Below are 18,648 nucleotides of genomic sequence, written 5' to 3'. Positions count from 1 at the left end.
TAAGCTATATAAATATAGATATAGATATGTACCTTTATATCTGGTGTCGGAGCTTGGTTCACATTGTTGGCTGTAAGTCGGACTAAATTCCTTCAGGGGTCGGACTCCTCCAATTCTGTTCATTACTTTCATTGACAGAATTTCTAGGCCTGTTGAAGAGTGAATGGCCTCAGAATTGGGGGAGGAAACGCCACTGCCAATCCCGCGGTGCTCGGCTCCACGCCCACTTTCCCCCGGTCCTTGCCGTCCAGTAGCTGGCCGCTCCCTCGAGAAAGTCCCAGGAAAGCACTAGCGGCTGGACTAGCCTCTAGCTTTGCTGCTTGGTCGTTCTCGGGTTCAGTTTGCCACTGGACCGCACACGACCATCACCACACCGTCTTTTTCAGAGTCCTGGTCGAACTCCTGTTCGACTCTGGTGAAAAAAACATAAAACTCGACTGACTTTTCTCCAAAGCTGTCCACGTTTTTCTGGTTTCCTGCCGACAGTCATTCCTTCGCTCTCGTGTCGTCTCCTCCCACCTGCGTCTCTCCTGCGTCTCCTCTCTTCCCCTGTCTCTCGTCTCTCCTGCATCTCTTCTCTTCCCCTGTCTCTCGTCTCTCCTGCGTTTCTTCTCTTCCCCTGTCTCTCGTCTCTCCTGCGTCTCTTCTCTTCCCCTGTCTCTCGTCTCGACCCGACCAATGTCCGTACCCCGCTTTTCAAAATAAAATACAACATATGCGTTTCCTTCTGTACCTTCAACATCAGCCAAACGCCCAAATAACATCATGAAATAAAAAACATAATAAATGCACTTTTTTAAAACACAAATAAACATTTGACTTAACATTAACCATGAACCCTTTTTTTCCTGTTCAATCTCAAAGGCTATTTATTTTCAAAAATACTCGTGCAACTAGTTAATGCCTTTTTAACACTCAAATTTCCACAGGGCTACACAAACCATGACATTTGTGCCAGGCCAGGTGATTCTTTTTCATTGATAGGTTCAATTTCACTCTCTCCTATTGTCCACAGTCCAAGAACACCAAGCAGACACGCTGTCACATCATCAGCTCTCAGTCCGAACCAGAGAGGATCCTCTCATCTGCCTGTTTGGTCAGTGCCATTACCTGGTCAGTGGAGGAGAAGGCAATTCAGGTTTTCACAGTCTCCCACTCCTAGTGCTTGTCCTGATAACCGTCTCTTTTTTCCAGCCCACCTCCGCTCCCAGGTTCTTCAGTGGTAACATTCCTCTGCCTTAGCCCCTCACTCAGGTGTCGCCTGCACCCTGGGCCTCCTCCAGCAGTGCTTCTGGTGGGCGTCCATGGACGGGGATACCAGAGACTTTGTTGCCACTTGCCAGGTCTGCTGCCAGAATAAAAATCCTTATCAGGCTCCCACTGGTCTGCTACAACCTCTACCAGTTCCTCGCTGACCTTGGTCCCATATATCCTTGGACTTCATCACAGGACTTCCTTCCTCAGACAGTCAAACAATTTTACTCACCGTGGTTGACTGTTTCTCCAAGACAGCTCATTTTATTCCTTTACCTTAGTTACCATTGGCTAAGCAAATTACTGAACTATTGTTTCATCATGTATTCCATCTGCATGGCCTCCCTGGAGACATTGTCTCTGGTCCCGATTCACCTGTTGTTTTTGGTGAGGGTTTTGCAGGCTCCTAAGTGCCTCTGTGAGCCTGTCATCTGGCCTCCACCAGCTGTCCTGTAGCAAGACTGAGTGAATGAATCAGTAGATGGAGACCTTAGATGCATCTCTTCTTGCTATAGCTCATCCTGGTCCCAGCAATTGTAATGGGTTGAATACGCCCATAACACCTTTACAAGCTCTGCAGCTGAACTCTCCACTTTCCAGTGCTTCAAGGGGTATCAGTCCCTGCTTTTCCCTGCTCAGGAGCAGGAGGCCAGGGTCCCATTTGTCCAGGCCTTTGTTTGTTGGTGCCACCACACATGGATCCAGGCTCGTTATACTCTCCTCCCCACTTCTGACCGGTACCATAGAGAGGCTAACAGATGCCGTCTCCCTGCTCCCCGTTATACCCCTGGACAGAAGATCTGGCTTTCAACACGGGATCTGCCTTTGAACGTGAAGTCCAGGGGCCTCATCTATAAAGCTTGCTTGCGCAGAAAAAGCGCCTGAAAGTTGCGGAAGCCGCCATCTACGCAAAGCCTCGGATCTAAAAAGAAAAAACTAACCGAAAAATCTGCGTATCCCTACGGCAACCAGGACCCTCCCGTAAGAATTTACTTAAGACACGGGGAACTGGCGACGCAGGCTGTGAGGTGGTGAAATGAAGCCAGATTCATGTCATACTCTTAATAACATATCACAACATATATCAGACTTATAATAAAATAGTGCTGATAACGGAGCAGGCGGTGGGGGGGGGCGGGGAGGGGGGGGTGACTGCCGCTCCGAGCCCACTACTCCACGCCGAAGAGGAAAAAAGAAAGTGTTCTGATTAAAATAAGGAAGGTTGGACTATATAACAATTGCGTTCATAAGGATAAAGTTTTAAAAAAAATAAAAATTAAAGAAATAGTCCCTTCTCCCCGTGTGTGTCTGCCTGTCATGCACGGGTACGTGCGCTCATGTTGTTTACTTTTAAGCCGGAATTATGGTTCTGCGTCACACCAACGCAGAGCCTACGCCGTAGGGTCCGGCGTAGGTGCGCGTCGCCGTGTACCCTACGCCGTAGGCTCTGCGTTGGTGTGACGCGGAACCATAAAACAGCCTAGAGCAGCTCTGAGGGGAGACGGGAGGGAGGAGGGGGAGCGGGGGCTGCCGGGCCGCCGTCCCGAGTGTCTTGATGATTTGCGTAGCCTACCGTTAGTTTTTAAACTGTAAAAAGTGGGGGGGACAAATACATGATTTTGAAAAGTGGGGGGGGGGACATGTCCCCCCTGCCCCCAGTGGAAATTGCGTCGTGCGATCGTGGCACTAACGGGCAGCAACGACGTGCTGCCACTCACTCGCTTTATTTTATACTATTTATATACTATTTCTACTTTTACTGTGACCACCAAATAATCTCGTTTCACTGTCCTCTCCACATCATCCACAACATCTAGATCTCAGATCTCAGCGAAATTCAGTGGCACGGTGGCTCGACACGTTCATTTATTCTGACGCATTCATCCCTAACAGGCTGCAGGAAGCCACTGCGCATGCTCAGTAGGCTCATCCATATGGATTTATGGGCGTGTTGAGGGCGGGATATGGGGCATTTCAGCTGCGCAGCTTTCCAGGTGGACTGTGATTCATAAAGAGAACCTTACGTGGAAGTCTGCGTGCACGCGGTTTTATAGATCCGGATTTTTTTTTGCGCCCGCCATTTTCGGCTTTTGGGCGTACGTGCACTTTTAGTATGAATCCTACGCACTCCATTTTAAATGAGGCCCCAGAACATTCAAAGTTTCCCACCTCAGACCTGTTAGGGAGATTTTGCTCCAGCCCTTCTCCTTTAAAGCATTTTCTCACTCCTTTGGATTTGTTCGCCTAGTCTACCTGCTGGTTGGTTTTTGACCCATGCTTGTTTCTCAGACTCCATTAAAGAACATTGGACTATACTGCTGTCTCTGATCTCGTGCTTTTGGGTTCCCTAGATCCTGGGCATTCTGAACATTCAGAAACAGAGCATGTTTCTTAATACTTCAGCTCAGTTCCATTTACTCAATTGACAGGAAAGGTCATTTAACAGAAAAGGCAAACACATTCTAGACAAGTCCAGTTAAATACCACCAAGGTGCAAGCCATTAAATCCAATTCATTAAAAATCTATTTATCTATCCATGCATCCATTTTCTTTATCCATTTAATCCTGTACAGGGACAGGGGGGTCTGCCTATCCCAGCTCATTACAGGCAAGTGGGAGGGTTCCATTTATCTAGATAATTACAATTTAGTCAACTTTCTTATGATTGTAAAGGTTATTTAAAATCAGTCTAGCTAAGGAGAACCACAGATTCAATAAATATTCACTTTGATTCATTTTATTATTGATTCAGAAAATGTGTATCGAACCATATTTCTTTTCTATAAAGTCAAAGTATAGAACCACGATATTCTGTAAATCAAAATAATGTATTTTCTTAGCTATATGGAAACTCCAGTCAGTGGAAATGATCCCATTACAGCTTGTTAGATAAAGATCCTTACGGGTTATTGTGTTAGATCTTATTTCCATTTGGACAAGTCAGTTTGGATGGCAATAAAAAACTCCTACAAGGATGATGATTTTACCTTGTCCTCTCCCCCCTACATTTTAAGTTCTACTTTCAGTTTTTAAACTTTAAGGGTTGATGGTCAGACTTTCTGTCTTCCTTTTGAAGACATAAACAGCCGTCAGAGCTTTGTATCTCAGCCAGGACCGGATGCTGACTAACATATTTATCTCTTTAGTGCCCCATTGGTGAAACCTTCACTATATGGAAGTTCCAAGATCAATAAGTACAAAAGTAAAAAAAGAAAAAGAAAATAGAAGGATATTACACAGTGAGCAGTCTGTGTAATCTATCTGTCCTGTACAGAAAAAGCTATTTGTTTGGATAATATAGAAAATAAACACACATCTGATCAGGCTTTGCGATGTGTGTGGGTTTTTTTTAAATTATTTTTTACCAAAGCAGGTCAAGATAGGAGTACATTTTATAAGGAAAGGAAAGAACGATTCAGTGGATAATGGCAGCAGCGTGAACAGGCAGTGCAGCGTTCGCTTGATCACTAGACAACAAACAAACTGAATAATGAAGCACCATGCCCCGCTTGGTGTGTAAAAGCTCTGAATATTCAACGACTACAACTACAACTCAAGTCCCATGACTGTATGTTAAACAGTGCTGTTAGGATTCTCATGCTTTCTTTTAATTTCTAAGGAATTTATCAAGCTTGCTAGTTTTATAGGTCACCCGTGACAAAAACTCAGCTTGCTTTCTTGGTACAGAATCCAAATCTGGGTCGCCGGTACAAGAACTGACTGGGGGGGGGGGTTGTCTGGGGCTGTTTTCACCTTGAGATGCCATCGTAATGGAAGAAAATGACCAAGAAATGGACCTCAGTCACACTCACTACCATGTCAGGAATTAGGAAAAACACTTATTTGACCCCTTCTACATTTCATATCACAGCACAAATGCTTTGATGGACTCTGTTGAACCCACATATAGAATGCATTGAGCTTGGGGGGTGGAAACTGGTTGTATTCCTCTATATCCACCAATGTCTTAGGTGGAGAGATAGCAGGCTGCCGAGAACAGCACTATGGTTGAACGTTATCATCATCAAACCCCAGAAATGGTCATTTTCTTCCATTATGATGGCATCTCAAGGTGAAAAGAGCCCCAGACAAGCCCCCCCCCACCCCACATTTGGTTCTTTGTACGCTAAAACCTCCAGACACAAGGACAGTTTCTTTCCCCAAGCTGTTGCTCTGATGAACTCTCACAATTAATAAAGTCTCAGAGAAACCAATCACCGTGCAATAACATTAATAGCAGTAATTATAATAACTATCACATGCTGTAACAATGCACCATTAGCAATAATCATGTCTGCCTCATTCTGCTGCACCTTTCGCTTTAAAAAAATGGTATATATGTTATTTTATTTAGAGCTGTCATTTTTCTACCTCATACTGCTGCACCTTTCAGTTCTTTAATTGTATATATGTTAATAAGTGCCACATTTGTTTATTTACTGTTTGCTATTTTTAAATCTGGGTACAAATTCCTTGTTGGACAATGTTCAAACTTGGCCAATAAAGATGATTCTGATTCTGATTCTGAAATGAATTTTCACGAAGAGTCCATGCAGGATTGATGGGACAGTTGTCGCTGCTTCTTAGACAAGGATTTTTTTCTCTCTTTTATTGCCTCACACAATGGAAGAAACACGCCATTTTTCTTTTCTTGCCATTTTTCGACCCATGCAGTCATATTTGCTCTCAATGGGAGAACAATGGGAGAACAATGAAGGAAACTGCTTTCTTTAATGGCCAATGAGATATTTCAAAAAACAATGATGGGAGACAATTTGCTGATGCCTGTTTTATTGTGTCTGTATGGGGTAACGAAGCTCAGTGAAGAATGAGGATTAATGTGGCAATGATGTAAATGGGTTGGGACATTGAGAGACAGCTGCTTCATCTCGTCATCTCAGTCTGCTCCTCTTGAAACTGCTCTGTCTTCTGTCTTGCCAGACAGATATTGCTGAAACTTTGAATGTGGGATGAACCCGCAGCCAAGTAAGGCTGGGCATGTAAGCACATGCTTCGCAGATGAGATGAATCCCTTTCAGACTTTTGCGTCAGAAAGACTGGTACTAACTACACAGATCAACCAATTTAACTCAGGAGCTGCAATTGTACACTGTTCATATTTGTGTTTCTTTATGGTATGTTTTTTTTGTTATTACAGTATAACTATACTTGCATTAGCTAGATTCCATGTTTAATACATACGGTTGCCAACATATTTGAAGCTGAACTCCTCAATCAAACATTTGGAACAATAAAAGAATAATTCTTCTTTGTCAGTTGTAGAAATATGACTTTTTTATCAATAGTAAACTGACTATCATTCTCGATCATTTATGGTAAAACTAAAGAATTTCAAGAGGTTTATGGGCCAACATTCACATCTTTCTGATAATACATTTCGAATTTCATTGAGTAAGTTCAATAAATTTCCAGGTAAATTGCTGATGACAGCAGATGAAAGTATCCAGTGGTTCGATACCTCAGAGTTGTCCACAACTAGTCTAATATATGATCATACTGTAAGTCAGTGTTTTTTAAAGTAATGCTTTTATAAAAATGGGGAGGAAAGAAGTTAGCCTTTAATAGAATTCCTTTTTCTATGGTCCTCGCACTTCCCATACGATAATAAATAAATAAAAATGATCTCACTAAAAAGGATTGAAATAGGGAATACTCTGCTTTTGATGAAGGAAGATGAGCTTCATCAAAGTCAAGCTGTGCTCATAAGCTCACCTCTGTGACCCCATTGGATCTGATGACACAAATAGGAGGGGAGAGGTGGGGGTTAGTGTGTTCTGGGCTGATAAGGTGGACGGGGAGCATCTCAGATCCAGAGTCCCGCTGGATCTGAGATGCTGGCAGAAACACTTAAAGGGACTGCTCTGCCAATGCCAAGAACACTATGATGCTCACAAGAAAAGCCAGAGAGATACAGAGCCAGATATGTGTGATTGATATTGCCCCCCAAAATCCCATTTCTTCAAGGAAAAGTAATTTCCAACTTTGACACAAAGATATGAAGAGAATAAATGTTGACTGAGACTACTCTTTGGGTCAGTCAAAAACAACAAATGAAACATCTATACAGTTGGTACATCATGGTTATTTGTCTAGTAACACACAGTGTTGGCCCCATCAATATTCTTTATGACTCTTCCACGTGGTGCTCCTGTCTTGTGCCGCTGTTCTCGCTGTGACCAGATGGGGAGGTTAGATGCTGCTCATTGTTCATGAGGGTTTTAACATGCTGAGTGCTGGTGACTTACTGTTTATTAGCCTAACCCCTGTGTGGTGGAAGTTTGGCAGCCTCATGTGAAGCCTGCTGGCTATTTTCTCCAGGCACTTGTAAATGTGGAGATCTCCACTTTACCTACTTCTCTCCTCTGCTTTCGCGCTACACTGCAATTACAATAAAAACTGGACAATCGCCTGACTGCTTACTGTATCGTAATGTTAAACAGTGGTATTGATATCCACTTCAAGAGCTCATCTAAACTTACCATGAAACAAACACCTTTCCTTCAGGTTATCAGCTGCTAGATGAGATATCATTCTCCTTGCAATCTCAAAGGAGCTTTGGCTGATTCCCTGAGAGCCTTTGAATATGACATCTTTGTGTTAGTTGTTGGCCACTGGGCCAGCATTTTCTTGGTACGATTAAACACATTAAAGATTTTTTTAGAATGTATTATTTGTTAATTGATTTGAGAAGAGAAACTGTGCTGATTAGAATTTACATGAGCTTGTTGTCAACATTAACTGTACATCTATGGTAGATTAATGATAAAAGCATACATATCGAAAGAAGAACTTCAGCTTAGTTATGAGCAAAACTTGCTCCAAATGTTACTATTTGCACATCTGAGATGCAGTCACAGTGAAGACATGAGTGCATAAATTCACCCAGAAAGAATTATTTGATGAATTGAAAACTATAAGGAAACGTACCTTTGTAAGGTAAGTTTCCTTATAATTTTATTTCACTTTGGTGAAGAAGGGAATCATACCACCTTCCAGAAATTGGATGTTTAATACATCGTTACTTAAAGATTTTGACTTTGTTCTTTTTTTAAAAAAGAATGGGACACATATTTGCAAAACAACGACCAACCTGAAATGTCAACAAATGTTCTGTGGGAAGCAGGAAAAGCAGTAATGTGAGGCAAAATAATTTCCTTTTCTTCAAATAAGAAAAATAGAGAACATTTAAAAATAAGAAAAAAATAATTAGAATGTGAATTTAAAGAATTGGAGGAGGCCTTCCGGACCTCTGCAGATGAAGATATCCTTAACAGAATAAGGAAAACTAAGATAGAATTAAATGAAATAATTGATACAAAAAAGCCCTTTCTTATACAAAGCCTTCGTCCAGAGAACTTTGCACATGCCAATAGATCAGGGAGATATCTAGCCAATCAATTAAAATTAAACAACTATAAAGAATTTTGGATCATATTCGCACCAACATTTTATAAAATGATCATAAACATTGAGGAAAATAAAAGTTTACCATCAAATACCAGATAAGGATCCTACGCTTCATCGCTCCATCGAGCTACTGTCCAATATCACTTTTAAATGTAGATCTCAAAATAATCTGCAAAGCTCTTTCCAAATGTTTGGAAAGAATAACCCCTTCTATTATACACTCGGATCAAACAGGCTTTATTAAGGGTATACATTATTCTACAATACACGTAGACTAATTAATATTATTGATCATTCAAATATCATAATCTGGAAACTAAAATTATATCTTTTGATGCAGAGAAAACATTTGATCGGGTAAACTGAAAATCTCTATTGGCAACTTTGCATACATTTGGATTTGGCAAATCTTTTATTGATTGGATAAAGATATTATATAGCTCTCCCAAGGCATGTGTAAAGACAAACGATCAAACTTCAACAAGCTTTAACTTGCAACGAGGTAACAGACAGGGTTGTTATCTTTCTCCTTCACTATTTCCGATATTTATTGAGCGCTTAGCAGCTGTTATTAGGCAAAACAAACATTTTAAAAGGCATACAATGCAACTCGTTAGATTACAAGATAAGTCTTTATGCTGATGATGTACTACTCTTCCTCCAGAACTCACAAACCTCACTGTCACAGACAATTGCACTTATAGATGGATTTACATCTCTATCTGACTACTCTATCAATATGGGGCTAGAACAGTCGCATAATTCATAAATTTACACGCCAATCCACAAATGCACATGACAGAATTCACAAATGCACAGACCGATTCACAAATGCACAGGACAAAATTCACAAATGCACACGCCGAACCACAAATGCACACGCCGATCCAGAAATATCTCCGCCGTTTCTCATCATGCATCGGCAGGACTTGGAGCTCTCCAGTCTCCCGATGGCTCTGGTTGAACGGCCCGACAAACCATCTCCGATCGCGCTGTTTTCTTTACCAAGATCACAAGAAAAGCAGAGCAGTGATCTCCTTTCCATCCCGTGTTGCTGTCTTGTTTATTTATCTTTACTCCACCAACTCGAAATATTTAATCACTTTTCTAAGCGAACAGCACGAACGCAGTTCAAACAGCAGGTGTATTCACCCCTTTATTCTGATTGGTTTTCGTCCCCCACGTTGGGTACGCTCTTATGATTGGCTGAAACAAAAGAAGACATCTGATTGGTTGCAGATCCTTCCGTGTTAAAAAAAAAATTATTTCTGGATTGAGTCACGTCAGGGGAGTCTCAATAGTCACGCAAATCCAGCGCAGCTCACAGACAAAAAAAATCAGTAAATCAGGTTTTATTTGTGTGTGCGTCAAAAATACATTTGTGTATCTTGTCCTACGCACGTGTGAATTGTTCTGTGCATTTGTGAATCTTGTCCTGTGCATTTGTGGATTGGCGTGTGCATTTGTGACTCGGTCTGTGCATTTGTGAATTTTATCCTGTGCATTTGTGGATCGGCATGTGCATTTGTGAATTATGAGACTGTTCTAGATCCATATATCAACAAGTCAAAATCCACAGTTTTGTGTATCAACTGCAATTTCCAGAATACACCCACTACTAAATTTACAATCAGGAAACATCAGATATCTAGGCATAAACATCTCCCCTAGGCAGTCGGAGCTAACAAAATTAATTATGTTCAGCTCTTAAAAAAATAGAAGATGATCTTACCCGATTGAATTCTCTTCCCATTTCACTCATGGGGAGAATTGCCACCATCAAAATGATGGTTTTACCAAAAATAAATTATCTTTTTTCAATGATACCCTTGAACCCCCTTCCTCTTGGTTTAAGTCACTGGACGCATACGTATCAAAATTTCTATGGAAAAACAAACCACCACGTATTACCTTAAGAACCTTACAAAAAAAACAGAGACTGTGGAGGTTTAAACTTTCCCAACTTCCAGTACAACTTCTTAACTAATAAGTTACAATATATCTTAAAATGGTATATCAAAAGTCACTCAATAGATAGTCAATGGCTGGATTCAGAACAAGTGTTTTGCAATGATTTGGAAATCTCACATTTACCATTTATTAGTCAAAATAGCAAGTGTCATATATACTTTAAAATAATAATATTAGCTCCTCTCTGACAGCCTGGTGGGACTTCCTTAAAATAACCAAAATCTCACTTTTTCCATGTGATCGCACATCCATCTGGAACAACCCAGACATTCTGAAAAATAATAAAAAGACGGTCTCTCAAAAGAGAAACTAAGGAATAAAGTATTTAGAACATATAATCATAATTGGAAATGTTGTACCATTTTAATACACTCCCTGTTCAATATGGGATTAGCAGTGACACATTTTTTGAATCATCTCTGCTTTTTGCAGATGATGTTGTGTTGTTGGCTTCATCGGGCCGGGAACTTCAGCATGTGATGGGGCGGTTTGAAGCCAAGTGCAACGCGGCAGGGATGAGAATCAGCACCAATAAGCACCTCCAAAACCGAGGCCATGGTTCTCCACTGGGAAAGGGTGGCGTGCCATCTCCGGGTGGGTGGTGAAGTCCTGCCTCAGGTGGAGGAGTTCAAGTATCTCGGGGTCTTGTTCACGAGTGAGGGAAAGATGGAGTGTGAGATTGACAGACGGATTGGTGCAGCGTCCGCAGTTATGCGGTTGGTGCACCGGACCATCGTGGTGAAGAAGAGCTGAGTCGAAAGGCATAGCTCTTGATTTACTGGTCAATATATGCACCTACCCTCACCTATGGTCATGAACTTTGGGTAATGACCGAAAGGATTAAATTGCGGATACAAGCGGCTGACATGAGTTTCCTCGGCAGGGTAACTGGATGCTCCCTTACAGATAGGGTGAGAAGTTCAGTCACTTGGGAGGAGCCGCTGCTCCTTCACATTGAGAGGAGTCAGCTGAGGTGGCTTGGGCATCTCCCTAGGGAGGTGTTCCAGGCATGTCCCACCGGGAGGAGACCCCGGGGAAGACCCAAAACACGCTGGAGAGACTATGTCTCTCTGCTGGCCTGGAAACGCCTCGGACTCCCCTCGGAAGAGATGGAGGAAGAGCTGGAGGAAGAGCTAGAGGAAGTGTCTGGGGTGAAGGAAGTCTGGGCATCCCTGTTGAGGCTGCTGCCCCGGCGACCCGAGAACGGATAAGCAGAAGAAGATGGATGGATGGATATACAGTATATATTGAAATATAATGAAAATGTTATCTGTCTCTAGTCAGCACTGGAACCAAAAAAAGAAGTAATTGAATATAGAATATGGATTCATTCCACAGACTTGATCTTTTTCAGTGTCTATTGCTAATTAGTAAAAAAAAAAAAACTCAACCAACTGGATCTGCAACTTCCCATTAAAGTGACAGAGTTACTTAATCCAAACACCCCAAAACTACTATAAAAACTATACAGTAGTAATATCCAAAATAAAAGTCTCTCTTCCGATTTCAAAATGGGGGGCTGACAACAGCCTTCCACTTTGATTAGTTATCTCTTAACACTAATCAAATTTTTTGGTCACAAATATGTTTAAATACTTTCACTATGACTAAGAATCCAAACTTGCAACTTATACAATACAAAGTTCTTTACAGAACACATTATAATGTACATAGAATGTTCCAGATGGGTTTTACACACTCTAATCACAGTTCACAGAGAATTATATGCATGCTTTACGGTTTTGTGCACCCCGTGCAGAAATTTTGGCTGAGGTATGTGAAGATTTACCCCTCCTTGAACCGCTACCTTATTGTGGTGGAGGGGTTTGTGTTGCCCGAATGATCCTAAGAGTTATGTTGTCTGGGGCATTACGCCTTTGGTAGGGTCTCCCATGGCAAGCAGGTCCTAGGTGACGGGCCAGACTAAGAGCGGTTCAAAACCTAATCATGAAAAAGAAAAAATCAAGGACTGTTACGTCGCCTAGATTGGTGTCACCGGGGCCCCTCCCTGGAGCCAGGCCTGGGGTTGGGGCTTGAAGGCGAGCGCCTGGTGGCCAGCTCTTTGCTCATGGGACCCGGTCGGGCTCAGCCCGAAACAGCGACGTGGGCCCACCTTCAAGTAGGCCCACTACGCGCAGGAAGGACCATCACAGGCTGGTGCAATGTGGTTTTGGTAGCAGTCCTGGCGGGGTGCCTCTACGACCCAACCCCTGGACCAAAACCCTTGCTGTAGGGACACGGAATGTCACTCAGGAGTCGGAGCTTGTTCGTGAGGTTGAGAGATACCGGGCAGAGATAGTCGGGTTCACCTCCACACATAGCCTTGTCTCTGGAACCCAGCTCCTTGAAAGGAGCTGGACCCTCCACTACTCTGGAGTTGCCCAGGGTGAGAGGTGGCGAGCTGGTGTGGGCTTGTTTATAGCCCCTCAGCTCAGTCGCCATGTGTTGGAGTTCACCCTGGTGAACGAGAGGGTCGCTTCCTTGCACCTTTGGGTCGGGAAAAGGTCTCTCACTGTTGTTTGTGCCTACGGGCCAAACAGCAGTACAGAGTACCCGGCCTTCTTGGAGTCCCTGGGAGGAGTACTTGATGGTGCACCAACTGGGGACTTTATTGTTCTACTGGGGGACTTCAACGCTCACATGGGCAATGACATCGATACCTGGAAAGGCATGATTGGGAGGAACAGCCTCCCCGATCTGAACACGAGTGGTGCTTTGTTATTAAACTTCTGTGCTAGTCACAGTTTGTCCGTAACGAACACCATGTTCAAGCATAGGTACTGGCCCTGCCTCCTGTCCTCATGCTCTTCTCCTCCTGCTCCTCTACATGACTCACCCACACATTCACTTAGGTCCGAGGGGTTGGGGGGTCCGGGACGTGGAGGACGCTGTCTTACATACCCCGAGACTGCCTGCTCCTCAGTTTTTAATAACTTTTTAGATATCTCTACACTCAAGGATGAAGGACAAAATCAAAGCCATCCTGGACAACCCCTCTCACTCTCTCCATGACGAGCTGTGGCAGATGGGCAGCTCGTTCAGTCACCGGATCATCCCACCCAGGTGCAAAACGGAGCGTTTCAGGCGCTCGTTTGTACCTGCTGCCATCAAACTGCACAACAGCAGGGGGGGCACACTGAGTCCTCTTCACCCCCCTGACACTCACATTACTCTCCCCCACCCCATCGTTTTTCATTGTCTCTGTTGGAGTTGGAGTCGATTGTATTTATAATAAGACTGCAACAGCACAGTATTCCTTTATACTATAATATTATAACACACTATTTTTATTATATTGTACTTACTATGTTTATAGTACATTTATTCAGTTTACAGTACACTCGTTCAGTTTCTTTTTATTGTATTTTTTTATTTTTTATTTTTCATTCTTATAATTTATCTTTATCGTTTAGTCTGAGTTCATGTTGTCCTGAACATTTATCCGTCTTTGAGCTGCTGTAACAACCGAATTTCCCCTCTGGGGATCAATATAGGACTATCTCTGTTAGGGTTTTGCACACCCTTCCTCCTCCAGAGGGCGCCAAAGCCTTGTCAGGCTTGGCCAGAGCACCCGCAGCTGATACTGATCACCTTGTCCACACCTGAAAACCATTCAGCCTCATCACCCAGCCTGCTCTTAAGCCTGCCTCCCACAAGCTGCGGTGTCGGATTATTCTCCTGCTCAGAGCCCCGCACTCTCCCCTGTTTTCCTGGACTTGCCTTGCCGTTACCTAGCTTCCCGTTTGTGGACCTCCCCTTCCCGGGTCCTTTTGGATTTTACCCTGCTCTGCTGGGACAGGGACCTCTTGGCCACATGATTGCCCTGGTGCTCGGCTGGGTCCTGGTCCATTGCCATGGGTTTCCTGGCTGCCTCCTCCTATTGTTATGGGGGCCCCGCCTGTGACTTTCCTCTGTCCCCTGGTGGGAGGGGGGAGGGGCTTTCTGGCAGGGGGTTTCCTCCTGTCCCTCTTTATGGTCCTGCTTTATGGGGCTGCTGGTGGCATGGGTTTGGGTTTCTTCCTTGTCGGCTTCTGGTCTCTTGGGTGGCATGGTTGTGCCCTCCCTCCACTGTAGTTGCAGTTTAGGTAAAGCCTTGTTTTCACACACACAGACATACACACCTGCTCACTCACCTACATAATAACCCCACAATATTGGGGACAGACAGTACTAACTGATTTAGTTTCAGAGACCTGAAATGGTTGCTGTTTGTGTCTCCGCCAACTGGAACTGCCCTTCCCACCCCCACACCCCACGATCCCGCTCATATATATTTTGAAAAAATAAAAAGTTTCATACAATGATGAAAAAACTGGCTTATCAGCTTCTGGCCCGTTATTGATGGTACCTCTGAGTATTAATAAAAAATAAAAAATAAAAAAAGGAAACTTTCCTTTGTGACCTACCCATATATCATTTTCCTTCACCAAAGGAAAGCATTTGGAGGATTACCGAGCCTAAGAATGCCGAATATCTTAAAATATTTGACTTGCAGAGTGAGTAGAATGGTAAATCTAGACCTTGCTGACTAAACGTAAAGAGAAGTTTCCAGGCCTTTCACAGACTGCATGTTTCAGCAGTAGATTGAAGATTTATTGGTTACCTCCATTCGACAGGATCGGAAAGATTTTTTTCTACTCTAAAAATAGAAGCATGTTGGCGGTGCTCCCTGGACATCTGTTTGTTCTTGTCTGACTCAAAACCTGAAACGTGTTCCACGTCCAAATTGGGAGTGCCTTGCATTCAGACACTTGTATAAGCCAATGACCCCAGTCCCTGGGGTTAGTTTTTCATTGACAGCATCATCATCACCACCCACCCCTATCTTCCACCTCCTTGCTTTTAGTTATTTAAATACATCAACATTTTCACCTCTTCATAACTCATTCACTCCATAGTGTGAGATTACTTATGGAGGCAAAGTATAAAAGTATACTGTCTCCCATGTGTGTTTATCAGTTGGCAGCCTCCATTGGTGGGCCAGGCAATATAAACCTGCAGATTCAAGACTTCTACTACTACTTCCCATTTCACATCAGCATCATAGGAACACTATCTGGGATAGTTAAAACTGGATTTCTTTAAGTGGGTGTTTGTAGTTTGCTGACTAATCTAGACTGTGTTTGAGTGAGACAGGAACAAATATCATTATGTGTGTGGGAAGTAGCTGTAATTTCTGAACCTTATTGATATGTATTTGTACTCAAAACCAAAGCACAAAAACATTGGCATTCAATAGCATTCAATCATCAATGAAGCTTTCCTAGATGACATTGGATTCTAATTGTCTTCATTTACTGGTGGCTTCCTTTTTTGTCTTTTCTTATCATTTTATTTTTTATTTTACCTCCTTTTCTCATAATTTTATTTACTCTACAATTATGTCTTGCTGCTTTTACTGTTGATGTGAAGCACCTTGAATCACCTTGTGTTGAATAGTGCTATATAAATAAACTTGCCTTGCCTTACCTTGCCTTTTGATTTATAAATTAGGAACACATTAAAAAGTATGCTCTCCTTCACCAAAATGGCTGAGACTCCAAATATTTACCACATGATGGACGTTTTCAGGTAAACTGTAGTAAAAGCATACTAACAGTGATTGTGTCAAATGTTGATGATAATAAAGTTAATGGTTAAAGTTTTTTTTTTGGCAAGATGGCACTGTGGATTGCCTCTAGGGACCACAGTTCTGCATAAAAATCCATTAATTTTAATGTCCATGTTCATTCAGTCTAACCAAAACATCTCTCCTGAGTCCTGCCCAACGTGGGTCATCATTAATATACACAATTATTGTACGCTCTGGATCACCAGTGGATGGGATAAGTGGGGTCAAAGACAGGCACCCTCTTACAGAGCTTTGTAGGGCATGAAGGTCTGGGAGCTGACAGCTGTCCAAACAAAAGCTTGTTTCCCACTCATCATTATACCAAGTGTCAGTGTCAGTGACTACACATATACATAGCAAAGTAACGTGAAACATTAATGCACCAAGCCAGTGCTCTGTCCTACAATGTGATAATACTGCTTTTATTCAGTCATGTGCGCTTCAACACGTTTTAAAATGATTTCTTATTTAATGAATGAAATACGGAATTACAACTAAAATCGTCCATGGCATGTAATAAGCCTGAAGTGAGAGCTGCTGAAATACCGCCAGGCTTCTTCACTTTGGCTGCATCTCCTCATCATACACAATACACAATTACCATTTAGGAGGCGCTGCCCTGGTATCCTGTGGGTCTCCTCCATCACAACACTATTCACTTTTCCACCAACATCCACTTCTCTCATTCTCTCCTCTCAGACTCACACATTAACTTCTTGGTGAGACTCATACGGAAAAGCCTCCATCCAAGGATATGATTTCCCCTCAAGGTTCAGAAGTATACCATCCAAATATGTAAAAAACACAATCTATCCTACGTTTCCCCTGCCTCAAAGAAAAACTTCAACAGCACTCACTGGAGACCCAGTGGTGACTGTGGTCTAAGGTGCAGTATCCATGTGTTTAAGCTATGCATTTAGTAAATGTACAACATTTTGGTGGAGAAAAATTGGACATTTATGCTATTAACATGTTTTTTCAGAAAAGTTTTAGCATTCATTATTGAAGCTTTCAACTAATATAACCACAAAGTTGTTTTTTTGTTTGTTTGTTTTTTTTTTCAAATACAAATTACCAAACTGGAATGAGTCTAGAAATGGCAAACAGTGCCTACCTTAAACAGCTATATCAGTTAATAGCTGCTTATTTACTAATGTGTCTGACATGCTGTCCTTCAAATCTGTCATGGGGTCTAAATGGCACACAAATTAAGCTGATTTGGGGATACGTGGCTTGGTAGCACATGGAGATTAACAGTCAGTGATTGTTAGGCTGTGACTTTAAAGCCGTTGGTGCGTATGCTGGAGATGTGAGAGTGGGACCAACCAGCAGCATGTAATACAGAGCAGCTGTCTGTCTCCTGGGTTACACAAGCCTGCTGTCTGTTGGCAGCCGTGAATTGTACAGCTGGACCTACTCTGGCAAGAGCACATACACGCACACATGGATGCACACATGGCTGCACATATATACACAAACTACCAATTTCTGCTTTGCAGTACCATCAGACCACAACTCAGCATCAGCCTTAATGCAAGCAGAATAATTCAGTACTTCATTGCACAGCCTACCATCTCTGAAGACATCACCATACCTGATAATCAATAGGAAATGGAAAACAGCCAGAGATGAAAAACTTTTCACAGTGTACATAAATGACATTAAGGTGATTGCAATAAAGAGCAAAATGAAACCAGTCTCTGAAGTCTTGGTTCATAAAACATTCAGATGAAACGATCTGTTTTACTCCAAACATCACCCACATTCTTCAATGGAGGTAAGACAACAGCATTTTGATAGGTCACAAAATTACTGTCTTAAATAATGACAGTTTTAAAAAATGACATGCCACACAAAAATATCAAGTGTTTACTGGGTTTTGCTGGTCAGATATCTGCTCGTCTTCAAGAAGTAATACTGAATGTTATGCAAATTTCTAAAATTGGAACAAATTCCTACAAGAAATGTTAATAACTAATGCCACAATGGCACAGCCTAAACGAATGTGGTCAAAGTGATAAAGTTGTAAGCTGTGAAATAAATAAATAAATAATTTTTTCTCAAATGTGTCAGTAAAGTAAAATGATCATTCCATTCATTCTGGTCTTATTCAAACACACAGAATTCTTGCAGGTACAGAAGGTGACTTACCTCCCTCACAATGCTTGCAGCCTCGTATGAGAAAACGTAAGCCAATCCTTACAATGTTCTCATTTGTCTGTATTTCTCAGAGCTCTGACAGCTCTGTCATCTTCCGTCTTCTCTCTCTTCTCTGAGTGTTTACTCACGTCTACCTTGAAAGCCGACGGATGTTGAATAGCCAGTAAGGAGAGAGAGTGACAGAGACAGACAGGGAGAGAGTGAGTCAAAGAGAGAACTCCCT

At 42.4% G+C, this 18,648-nt stretch overlaps 1 protein-coding gene across 4 annotated transcripts in view; it reads right to left on the bottom strand.

Annotated features, from left to right (window-relative positions):
* The window catches only part of LOC133450816 (tenascin-like), a 298,463-nt gene that overhangs the window by 112,552 nt on the left and 167,263 nt on the right, over window positions 1–18,648 (bottom strand). For 2 of the 4 annotated variants that reach the window (XM_061729718.1, XM_061729720.1), the window contains exon 1: window positions 18,417–18,602. The gene's annotated coding sequence lies outside the window, so the exon portion shown is untranslated. Of the gene's footprint in view, window positions 1–18,416; window positions 18,604–18,648 lie in introns of those variants that run through there. The other 2 variants (XM_061729719.1, XM_061729721.1) reach the window with 2 other exon arrangements.

The sequence above is a fragment of the Cololabis saira genome, chromosome 9, assembly GCF_033807715.1.
Source record: "Cololabis saira isolate AMF1-May2022 chromosome 9, fColSai1.1, whole genome shotgun sequence".
In the NCBI taxonomy this organism is placed as follows: domain Eukaryota; kingdom Metazoa; phylum Chordata; class Actinopteri; order Beloniformes; family Belonidae; genus Cololabis; species Cololabis saira.
Note: the sequence above shows the minus strand (reverse complement) of the source record. Positions and strands in the feature narration are given on the sequence as shown.